Below are 12,065 nucleotides of genomic sequence, written 5' to 3' on the forward strand. Positions count from 1 at the left end.
GGCTCCTCTGCGCTACTGCCACAAGGAAGCATGGCGATGTGCTCAGGACCAAGGGGAACGTTCATCTAGTAACTTTAATTTGATGAAGCAATTACAGAATAAAGTAAAATAAAATGTTTTTTTTTTTTCTATAAAAAGTATCCCGAGCTGAAGAAGCCCTGCCTGTGATGTGAGAAGAGCACGTGTGCTCCGCCGGCCACTGTATAATGTAGTATGGCTCCTCACACAAGGGCGCACACAGCCCTCCTCCTCCTCCCTCCGCCCGCTGCTGTCCCTGTCCGTCTCCTCCTCCCCAGCAGTGAGGGAGCTGCCGCTGCTAGGAAGGGGAGTGTGTGCGGCTCAGGCTGCAGCCTCCCCTCTTCATGCCTATTTTAGTCACGTCTTCCCGGCTGCTGTCAGCTCCTCACTGACAAACTTTCCCGGGACGGCGGCTGTACCAGGTAAGAGGGCGGCGGGAGGGCGCGGCGCTAAACTTCCCCTCAGACCTCCTAGGCAGCGCCGGTACAGTGTATGGAACCAGCAGGGCTAGAGATGAGACAGCAGCGGCGCCAGTGATGGCAGTGTAGTGTGCAGTTGGTGCTGTGGTGACAGTGTGCGCTGTGCTGACAGTGTAGTGTGTGCAGTTGGCGCTGTGGTGACAGTGTAGTGTGTGCAGTTGGCGCTGTGGTGACAGTGTAGTGTGTGCAGTTGGCGCTGTGGTGACAGTGTAGTGTGTGCAGTTGGCGCTGTGGTGACAGTTTAGTGTGTGCAGTTGGCGCTGTGGTGACAGTGTAGTGTGTGCAGTTGGCGCTGTGGTGACAGTGTAGTGTGTGCAGTTGGCGCTGTGGTGACAGTGTAGTGTGTGCAGTTGGCGCTGTGGTGACAGTGTAGTGTGTGCAGTTGGCGCTGTGGTGACAGTGTAGTGTGTGCAGTTGGCGCTGTGGTGACAGTGTAGTGTGTGCAGTTGGTGCTGTGGTGACAGTGTAGTGTGTGCAGTTGGCGCTGTGGTGACTGTGTAGTGTGTGCAGTTGGTGCTGTGGTGACAGTGTAGTGTGTGCAGTTGGCGCTGTAGTGACAGTGTAGCGTGTGCAGTTGGCGCTGTGGTGACAGTGTAGTGTGTGCAGTTGGTGCTGTGGTGACAGTGCACTGTGTGCCTTCTGGAAACTACACACCTCAAGGATTTTATCTACAAAGTATTTGATAACACAAGGTTGTCATATTGAAAATTTTCATATTCTTTACAATGATGTTTCGTTGGCACTGTGATGGCAGTGCAGTTGGCGATGTGATGGCAGTGCAGCGTCTGCAGTTGGCGATGTGATGGCAGTGCAGCGTGTGCAGTTGGTGATGTGATGGCAGTGCAGTTGCTGCTACAGAAGTGCAGTTGGTGATGTGATGGCAGTGCAGCGTGTGCAGATGGCAGTGCAGCGTGTGCAGTTGGTGATGTGATGGCAGTGCAGCGTGTGCAGATGGCAGTGCAGCGTATGCAGTTGGTGATGTAATGGCAGTGCAGCGTGTGCAGATGGCAGTGCAGCGTGTGCAGTTGGTGATGTGATGGCAGTGCAGCATGTGCAGATGGCAGTGCAGCGTGTGCAGTTGGTGATGTGATGGCAGTGTAGTTGGTGATGTGATGGCAGTGCAGCGTGTGCAGATGGCAGTGCAGCGTGTGCAGTTGGTGATGTGATGGCAGTGCAGCATGTGCAGATGGCAGTGCAGCGTGTGCAGTTGGTGATGTGATGGCAGTGTAGTTGCTGCTGCTACAGCAGTGCAGTTGGTGATGTGATGGCAGTGCAGTGTGTGCAGTTGGTGATGTGTTGGCAGTGCAGCGTGTGCAGTTGGTGATGTGATGGCAGTGCAGTTGGTGATGTGATGGCAGTGCAGCGTGTGCAGATGGCAGTGCAGCATGTGCAATTGGTGATGTGATGGCAGTGCAGCGTGTGTAGTTGGTGATGTGATGGCAGTGCAGTTGGTGATGTGATGGCAGTGCAGCGTGTGCAATTGGTGATGTGATGGCAGTACAGCGTGTGCAGTTGCTACTGTTATGGCAGTGCAGTTGGCGATGTGATGGTAGTGCAGCGTGTGTAGTTGGCGATGTGATGGCAGTGCAGCGTGTGCAGATGGCGATGTGATGACAGTGCAGTGTGTGCAGTTGGCAATGTGATGGCAGTGCGGTGTGTGCAGACTTCAGGTCCTTATGTGTCACCTCTTGTAGTAACCTCCAGGATGGTCTTCTCAGATCAAACCCACCCCACCTCTGTCCCTGGTGACATGAGGGGAGCAGCACTGCCTCATCTCCACCTATACACAGGAAGGCTGTGGAAGCAGTGTCCATTTTGGTGGAGTCAGTATAAAATGCACCGACTCCTAAAATATATAATATGTTGGTTGCAGTAGCACAATGCAGGATGTGCTGTAAATGTTTTCATAAGAATGGTGGAAAGTTATGAAATGCCCTATAGATGTCTGTTCTGTTCCTGATCTAAGGATCTTGGCTTTTAGTGGAGATCTCAAGACACTCTACATTGAAATATGTGCAATATATTTATTTACTTTACCCTTTGGTATGATATCATGTATATTAGTTGCACTGATACACTTTTTAAGGGCTTTGCTGCAATGATCCTGATACCATATACTGAAATATTATGCTCATTGATATGCGACTTATCTATATATTTTATTCCACTTTTCTGTGTCAGCGCCTTCTGTGCCACCACATACCCAATTCACCTAAATAAAGGTAAGTTTAAAGGGAACCTGTCACCCCCAAAATCGATGGTGAAGTAAGCTCACCGTCATCAGGGGCTTATCTACAGCATTCTGCAATGCTATAGATAGGACACGGCACATCAGCGACGATTGATCTGGCAGGGAGAGGTCTCTCTCCCACAGCCCCAGGAACAGGTTAGCATACGCAGGGGCAAAGGAAACCCGCATAGCTGTTCCCTGGAGCTGTAGGAAGACTCCTTAAAGATGAAGAAGTTGTTGGTTAGTGTGAACCTGAGAAGTTCGATAATTAATTCCTGGATGTCAAGAGGTAAGTTTGACATGCTTAGGAAGGTCTCAGTGGCTCGAATAACATCCTCGTGCCTAATGCTGGTGTAGAGGGACTCGACGTCCCCCGTCACGAGTATCATATCCTCTTCTAATTGTAAACCGTCTAGCCGCTTCAACAGATCTCCAGTGTCCTTTAGGAATGATGGCAACCCCTCAACTATTGGTTGCAATTTGGAATCGATCCACCGATTTACGTGTTCTAGGTAGTTTCCCCTCCCAGAGATAATCGGGTGTCCAGGGGGAGTCTGCGTGTCCTTATGAATTTTGGGCAACAAATAAAAAGTCGGAATGGTTGGCTCAGATACAATTAGAGGTGTTGCCAATTCTTTAGTTATGACATCTGCCTCCATAGCCTGATTAATAATCAGGAGGAGTTGTGTGGTGAAGGAGGATAATGGGTTGAATGTAAGTTTCTTATAACAGATGTTGTTGTTAAGTTGGCGAAATGCCTCCTTCTCATACAATGTTTAAAGCCAGACAACCACATTACCCCCCTTATCGTCCGGTTTATACACCACATCAGTCAAATTCTGTAGGACGCTCAGATGCCCCCTTTCCTCCCTTGTAAGATTATCCTTATAGATATATAGCGTGGAATCTCCCTAAACTCTTTTGAGACAATTTGCACAAATATATCCACATTTGTACAAGTTGACAATGGGGGAAACTTCTTAGATTTGGGGCGTATTGAAGGTGGTACTTTACCTCCCTCTGGGGTACTCTGCTCGACGGACAGTTCCTCCAAAGCACGTGAGGCTACTTGTTCTTCTTCTGTTGGAAAACGTTCAGAGAGGTTTCTATCAAAAAAGTGCTTCTGAAAGATCAAGGAACGGGCAAACAGATGCAAATCCTTAATAGCCAGGAATGCATCAAACGGTGCCGCAGGAGAAAAAGACAGGCCCTTCTCCAGAATAGCCAGATCAGTATTAGTAAAGACATGTTTACTTAGATTAATTACCTTGTTGGCATGCCTAGTAAATATTGGAGAATGATTTTTTTCGTCTATACGGATGAAAAGAATGTTCCCTCTGATCACGACTCACCAATCCAGATCTGGTAATCATAGATGACCCCGAAGTCTCCGATATATCACTCACAGATGAGATTGATGTTTCAGAAGGGACACGTCCCAATTGGCGATTCTGAGAGTTTGGTTTACACCATGGATACTGTCTCATTTTCATAGTCACTTCGATCTTGATTCAATTTATTCAACTGGGTAGACTGGATTTTCTTAACTACCGTTTCCAATGTTTTGTCAAGTTGACCATGGAATATATCCAACCTCTCTGCCGTACCAATAGCTTTCAACTCCTCCATTTTTTTGATGCTCACATCCAATTGTAGAATAATACTGTTATTATGCTCACTTAGGAGCTGCATCAAAGTCTGCGAACAGCTGCTACAAGCGTCCTCCCACCGGGACACAAATCCACTATCTTCCACTGGGAATGTAGGGATAACCCTTACCCTCAGCCCCCTCGGAATCATTTTTTTTGATCAAATATTTTTCAAGAAATGTGCGGTTCCACCACAGCTTAGTCCGCTTGACAACCATCTGTTGTAATGTTGAGGTCAAATCCTGCCATGGTTGTTCCACTTCTCTATCTCTGGCAGTATAATTTAAAATGATTTAGCGCTTTAATAAAATTATGGTTTTGATATATTAAAAATTGCCTTATGATCACCTTTTTTTGGTGAAGTTCTAAGCATTACAAAATGCTATAGATAAGCCCCTGATGACGGTGAGCTTACCTCACCTTCGATTTTGGGGGTGACAAATTCCCTTTAATTGTACTTGCCTGTTTTATTTTTTTTGTTTGTTTTTTTCCTCAAGTTCCCAGATGTTGTCCTTGGTAGGATTTGAACCCAGTGCTTCAGAGTAGCAGTGCTTACCACTGAGTATTCTCTTCTGTATTTCATATAAGACTCGATTCATCAAGTCTTGAGTGCACAGAAAAATTGCATCCTATATGGATCATCCATACACACAGAAGCCAATTTTTACATATGCATTGCAATTCTTAACATATGAAACTGATTGTGGTGTTGTAAATTTTATTTACTGCTGTTGTAAAAAAAACAAAAAACAGATGGCATACAGATTACAATATGATTGTGTGAACTTGGCCTAATGGAGATGTGAACAAACTGCTGATAAATCGTCATCCTTTGCTGTTCTTCTGAAAACCAGCCTCCTGTAACGATGACTTGTCCCATGTGATCTTGTAGCCAGTTATTAGCTACAGGGGTCACAAGGAATGAGACCTCCTCAAAGATGGCAGGTGATACAGAGACTGGCAAATGACCAGGCTTCAGGGGATGGGAGTATAATATTATTTTTTTATTTTAACCTTTGCAAATATTCAATAGGTCAGCTTCCATCCGAATTCTGCAGCACACGGGGCCCTTTGATAAAATCTCATCAACATTGCCACTATTGTAATCTGCTGCAGTTTTTTTTTTCTTCTCAGAAAATCTGCTGCATATGTGATCAGCAATCGGTATCTGCACCCTTGAACTAGTTTTTATGACTCCTCTGAGCTGGAGTAGTGAGGATCATCCTCATACTTATTACATATTTTATTTGCACATAGGATGCACATGTACTTCTCCTCTACACCAGACATGGTCTTGTACCCTGATTAGAATTGAATACGTTAGGGTGATGGCAGAGAGCAATGTGTGACATATTGCAGCTGTGCTTAAGCATCTTGTGTGGTTAACTGAATGGAATAAAGTGACATTGTGTATAATGTACATTGTTATGATCTAGTGGCCTAGGAGCAGCATGAGACGTACTCTGGAGAAGGTGGCACCTGTACTGACCGCAAACCCTGAACTTAGCAGCGCAACTAGAAGTAGCCGTGGGGGGTACCTAACACTCCCTAGACCCCTCGACACAGCCTAAGAACTAACTACCCCTAAAGACAGAAACGGAAAACTATCTTGCCTCAGAGAAAATCCCCAAAGGATAGACAGCCCCCCACAAATATTGACTGTGAGCGGAGAGGGAAATAACACACGCAGACATGAAATCAGGATTCAGCACAGTAGGCCACACTAGCCAAAAAGGAAGAATAGGACAGAGTACTATGCGGTCAGTATTAAAACACTAGAAAATATCCACCACAGAAAATACAAATCACCACATCTGACTAAAGACATGGAGGGTATATCTGCATCTCCAGAGACACAGCTTGGCTGCAAAAAATCCTTCACAGACAAAGCTGGACAAGACAAAACATGAAAATGCACAGAACTATAAGGTCCACAGCAGGTGGACAGCAAAAACAAAGCCAGAACTTATCTTTGATGAAATGAACAGCAGAACAGGAGAGACCAGGTTAGGATGTGAATCCTCCAAAAACAATGGACAACTGGCACTGACTAAAGGATAAAGCAGGACTTAAATAGCCCAGCCCAAATTGCAAAAAATGGATACAACTACCACAGCACTACCACTCATAACCACCGGAGGGAGCCCAAGAGCAGAATTCACAACAGTACATGGCCGCCAGCATGCATTCAGCTGCTGCAGGTGAGATTTTTCTGGATGTGAGACATGTGGTAAGGTTTCTGGCATAGGGACTACAATGAACTATGTTTTGGATATTTTATTAGATTTTGTGAAATCAAACTGTCCACTTAGGAAGCAACACTGTTTGACAATCAATTTCACATGCTATTGTGCAAATGGAATAGACAACAGATGGAAATTATTGGCAATTATCAAGACACACTCAATAAAGGAGTGGTTCTGCAGGTTGGGACCACAGACCACATCTCAGTTTCAATGCTTTCTGGTTGATGTTTTGGTCACTTTTGAATGTTGGTTGTGCTTTCTCAATCGGGGTAGCATGGTACGGACTCTACAACCCACACAAGTGGCCCAGGTAGTGCAGCTCATCCAGGATGGCACATCAATGCGAGCTGTGGCAAGAAGGTTTGCTGTGTCTGTCAGCGTAGTGTCCAAAGGCTGGAGGCGCTACCAGGAGACATGCCAGGAGACGTCGAGGGGGCCGTAGGAGGGCAACAATCCAGCAGCAGGACCGCCACCTCCGCCTTTGTGCAAGGAGGAACAGGAGGAGCACTGCCAGAGCCCCGCAAAATGACCTCCAGCAGGCCACAAATGTGCATGTGTCTGCACAAACGGTTAGAAACCGACTCCATGAGGATGGTCTGAGTGCCCAACGTCCACAGATGAGGGTTGTGCTCACAGCCCACCACCGTGCAGGACGCTTGGCATTTGCCTCAGAACACCAGGATTGGCAAATTCGCCACTGGTACCCTGCGCTCTTCACAGATGAAAGCAGGTTCACACTGAGCACATATGACAGACGTGACAGAGTCTGGAGAAGCCGTGGAGAGCGATCTGCAGCCTGCAACATCCTTCAGTATGACCGGTTTGGCAGTGGGTCAGTAATGGTGTGGGGTGGCATTTCTTTGGAAGGCTGCACAGCCCTCCATGTGCTTGCCAGAGGTAGCCTGACTGCCATTAGGTACCGAGATGAGATCCTCAGACCACTTGTGAGACCATATGCTGGTGCGGTTGGCCCTGGGTTCCTCTTAATGCAGGACAATGCCAGACCTCATGTGGCTGGAGTGTGTCAGCAGTTCCTGCAAGATGAAGGCATTGAAGCTATGGACTGGCCCACCTTCTCCTCAGACCTGAATCCGATTGTCCGATTGAACACATCTGGGACATCATGTCTTGCACCATCCACCAATGTCACATTGCACCACAGACTATCCAGGAGTTGGCGGATGCTTTTTTCCAGGTCTTGGAGGAGATCCCTCAGGAGAACATCCGCTGCCTCATCAGGAGTATGCCCAGGCATTGTAGGGAGGTCATACAGGCACGTGGAGGCCACACAGGCTACTGAGCATCATTTCCTTGTCTTGAGGAATTTCCACTGAAGTTGGATCATTTTCCACTTTGATTTTGAGCATCATTCCAACTTCACACCTCCGTGGGATATTAGTTGTGATTTACAGTGATCATTTTTAGGTTTTATTGTTCTCAACACATTCCACTATGTAATGAATAAATATTTACAACTGGAATATTTCATTCCGTGATATCTAGGATCTGAGATTTTAGTGTTCCCTTTATTTTTTTGAGCAGTGTACTTAGCCTATGGCATCTCGATATGTCATCACTTTGGTGGTAGTGTGCAGCACAACCAATTACTGTGTGGGAAAAACAAGAATACTGCAAATTTCCTCCGGTGTTATAATATACTTATTGACCTCACAGATTTCAGAGGTGGATAAAGTTGTGTATAAAAGCAAGCATAATAAATAAGCATACTTTACATGTAAAATGCATTGCTAAACTAAAACAATTTCTGGTTAAAATGTCTGCAAATTTTCCATTCAGTATTACACTCCAAATTACTTTTGATTCCTATGGTCTGGGTTTTCTGGCCCATTGGGACTACACTGAAGGGTCACAATGTTGTTTTAGTGCTGCAACTTCTTTACGTTAGATTCAACCAAATGATCACTATATTATCATTATGTGCAATCTGCAATACTCAAACCCAATCAGAAGTCTCAAATGCCGCAAAGAGCCGCAGACCCCCAAAATACACAATAAACCATAATAAAATCAGTGTATGTTTATTAATAATGTAAATAATACAGAAACAACAATCATAAACCAGAGAGAACCTCCAATGCAAAAAGAGCGAACTATACACATAACATCAGGAATAATACACCTCAGAGTATAAAATGGCAAATACCAAAACAGAGTACACAAACCTGCCTACTAACACTAAAAGTAACACTGGCCAACCGGTGAAATCATCCTACCAACAGGACGGCTCAGTTTAAAAGGGTAAGGCAAAATTAGGGGGGAGGCTAAGCCACTTAATCACTGCCATACGGCATATATATAGTGGCGCTACCCACTAAACAATGCTATTCCCAATTAGCGAGATCTGTGGCAGAAAATGGGGTAAGCCATAAATATACTTACTGAGGTGTGTGATGTCCGTGGGTCCGTTCCTTTACCCCGACACGCGTTTCGTAACACTTCCTCAGGGGGCGTCTTCTTTACGTTGCCTGACCACTTCCTCTGCAGCACAGCTTTAAAAATAAAATGAATGGGGTCTTTTGGGTTTCAAAAGTTGGACCCCACTTTGGCACATTTTAGCTATATGGTGACATTTGAGATGGGAATAGATCTATAACTGAAACGTGCACTGCTTCACTGTGAATTATGCTTTCACTTATGTAACATAACCTCCAACTTATAGGCTCACCCCCCTTTAGACAACACAAGGCAGTGTCTTGTCATTACACCAAATACTTCTGTGTAAATTGATCGGTTGTATGCAGAAATGGCAATCTACAGTGATTTCTTGTTTACAGATTGAATATTGCAGGACAGCTGATAAGATGACTTCGGACCCCGGTGGCCTAAGACTTAACGTAGTGACATGGGTCATTTATGTGACACATCTTGAGTCACAGCAGATGGTCTGCAGAAAAACCTCCTTAAATGCTTTATACCACGGACAATCTCCATCTAACAAAAAAAAATAAACTAACCAAAACGTTCTATAAAATATATCTGCAATGGTAATCTGCTGTGACTGCAATAGCCTCACATCTCGTGATTTGTCATATGCATCTATTGTAGCACTGCACTATTACTGTTTATTGTTTTTTTATTACTGTTTTTTAACGTTCACAATATGATAGGAAACGTTTTACAGTTATGTTACCGTAATTCCTTTTACATTGAAAACATTAGCTTGGAACAAAAAGATGATGGAAAGAGTGCTGTGGACAGTCATTAAAAAATCCTAAGTTATATCCAATTCTTTATGTGACTGATTTTCTATCCGTATCCTACACTGCAGCTGTCCTGAGTTTTATGTCTTTACAAAATAGCTAGCCTGACTTCACTGCGGTTTTACAACTGCGATTTTCCATAGGGGCAGCTGTTAAACCGCTGTGGAATCCGCAGAAAGAAGTGACATGCTGCGGAACGTAAACCGCTGCGTTTCCGCGCGTTTTTTTCCGCAGCATGTGCACAGCGTTTTTTGTTTCCCATAGGTTTACATTGAACTGTAAACTTATGGGAAACTGCTGCGGACCCGCAGCTGCAGAAATGCTGCGTATCCACAGCGTTTTCCGCAGCGTGTGCACATACCCTTAGTCTTCTTAAATGGAAGATGTCTCCAAGAAAATGCAGTCCGATCTGCAGATACCATGTTGGAGAGCAGATTGATCTATACTCAGTATTCAGCCACATTCACACGTTCAGTATTTGGTCAGTATTTTACCTCAGTATTTGTAAGCTAGGTTTTAGCCTCATCATTTGGATAATTCTCCACTGCCATACTATCATATATCGGTCTCTCCTGATGATCCTGTTTTCGAGGGGAAACGCGTTGAGAGCTTTCAAGGAGTCTGTTTGGTGTATCATGGCCCATGGTCACTTGGATTCTTTACCATTAATGGACAGATAAGTGTTACTATATCTATAAGATTGATCCAGTTTGGGATCTTTATATTTGCCAGTATCTGAAATATAATGATCATGGTGGCTTCCTAGCGTGGCCATAATTATTATCTTTCCATACAGGAATATTTATTATTATATATCTTTTCTCTGTGTGTGAGAGTTACTTTATGTATTGACATCTAACAACATGTGATTTGTTCTTAACTAGTATATCAACCCTTATATTTTGATTTGTTTTGGACTATGACTGTCTACTGTATGATTATCAATTTTGGAAATTGAGTATTTGCTATCTGTGCGGTAGGGTTAGTTATGATGCATCATAACATATAATCAGTATTTTCTGTATTGGTTGCTTGTATGTTTCAAAATGATCGCATGTTGGTTCGATGTCAAGTAACGTTCATACATCTGTATATCAATATTTTTTTGTCCATGATCTTAGGGTCCTATTACATATATGTGGGGGTATTTGTTTTTGGCATTAAGTGTATATGAGTTGCACGTGTGAGAACTATTTCCCTTTACTGTATAACAATTTTTTTTTCCAATTTTTTTTTTTTTTTTTTTTTTATACCATCATATAGACATATTGGATACAGGCCATCTGGCCCTCTTTTTCTAACTACATGTCTGCTTAGGGTCAGATAGGAGTAAAGGGCTAGCCGACGTACGAGAGGAGGCACCACTTCTCGTTATCTCAGGCTACTTTCACACTAGCGTTGTGTGACGTACGTCGCAATGCGTCATTTTGGAGAAAAAAGCGCATCCTGCAAAGTTGCCCGCAGGATGTGTTTTTTTTTCTCCATAGACTTGCATTAGCGACGCATTGCGACGTATGGCCACACGTCGTGTTTTTGTGGACCGTCGGCACAAAAAAAGTTGCATGTAACTTTTTTTGTGCGTCGTGTCCGCCATTTCTGACCGCGCATCCGCGCCCGGAACTCCACCCCCTCGTCCCCGGACCTTACAATGGGGCAGCTAGTGTGAAAGTAGCTTTAGGGTGCCAACCTCCGCATCTAGGTAGGTTCTCAGACAGGTGCTAAGACAGGGTTGTATCACTCATTTCAACACCTCGGCTGAGTAAGAATGTCATGTGTTAAACACTATTATAGATCAATATAGTGTGGCACCTAAGTATACTTTATGTAGTACCCAGTATCGTAGGGTTTTTTGTGAGGCTAAGTGTTCGCAGGTGCTATAATCTGCATTTTTTTCTACCAGAGATTGTTTAAAACAGTACTTTAGAAGTATCTGTTCTAATCCCAAGGTTATCTATCTATGATCACTATAAGATCTCCTTGGGTGGTAGATAGCCTTATGTTTTTTCTATTTTTTCATATGTATGTATTTTACACTTTTTCTTGTCTTTGTTGCGCACACTGTGTCACCTTCAATTAGGTCATATTTAGGTTTTATTAATCAAATAAAAGTTACATTTTAGAGAGGGTTTTTACAGTAAGCAACTAAAACCAGGTTTGGGTAACCTCTCTTGGAAAATGTTGACCTGGTACGATACAGGCACCATCAGTTTCAGAAGTACTGG

General features: G+C 44.2%; 1 protein-coding gene across 1 annotated transcript in view; it reads left to right on the forward strand.

Moving 5' to 3' along the window:
• Positions 1-282: 282 nt before the first annotated feature.
• The window catches only part of POPDC3 (popeye domain cAMP effector 3), an 81,635-nt gene continuing 69,852 nt past the window's right edge, over positions 283-12,065 (forward strand). The window contains exon 1 of the mRNA XM_069726301.1: positions 283-440. The gene's annotated coding sequence lies outside the window, so the exon portion shown is untranslated. The remainder of the gene's footprint in view (positions 441-12,065) is intronic.

Source organism: Ranitomeya imitator, chromosome 5 (assembly GCF_032444005.1).
Source record: "Ranitomeya imitator isolate aRanImi1 chromosome 5, aRanImi1.pri, whole genome shotgun sequence".
Classification (NCBI taxonomy): domain Eukaryota; kingdom Metazoa; phylum Chordata; class Amphibia; order Anura; family Dendrobatidae; genus Ranitomeya; species Ranitomeya imitator.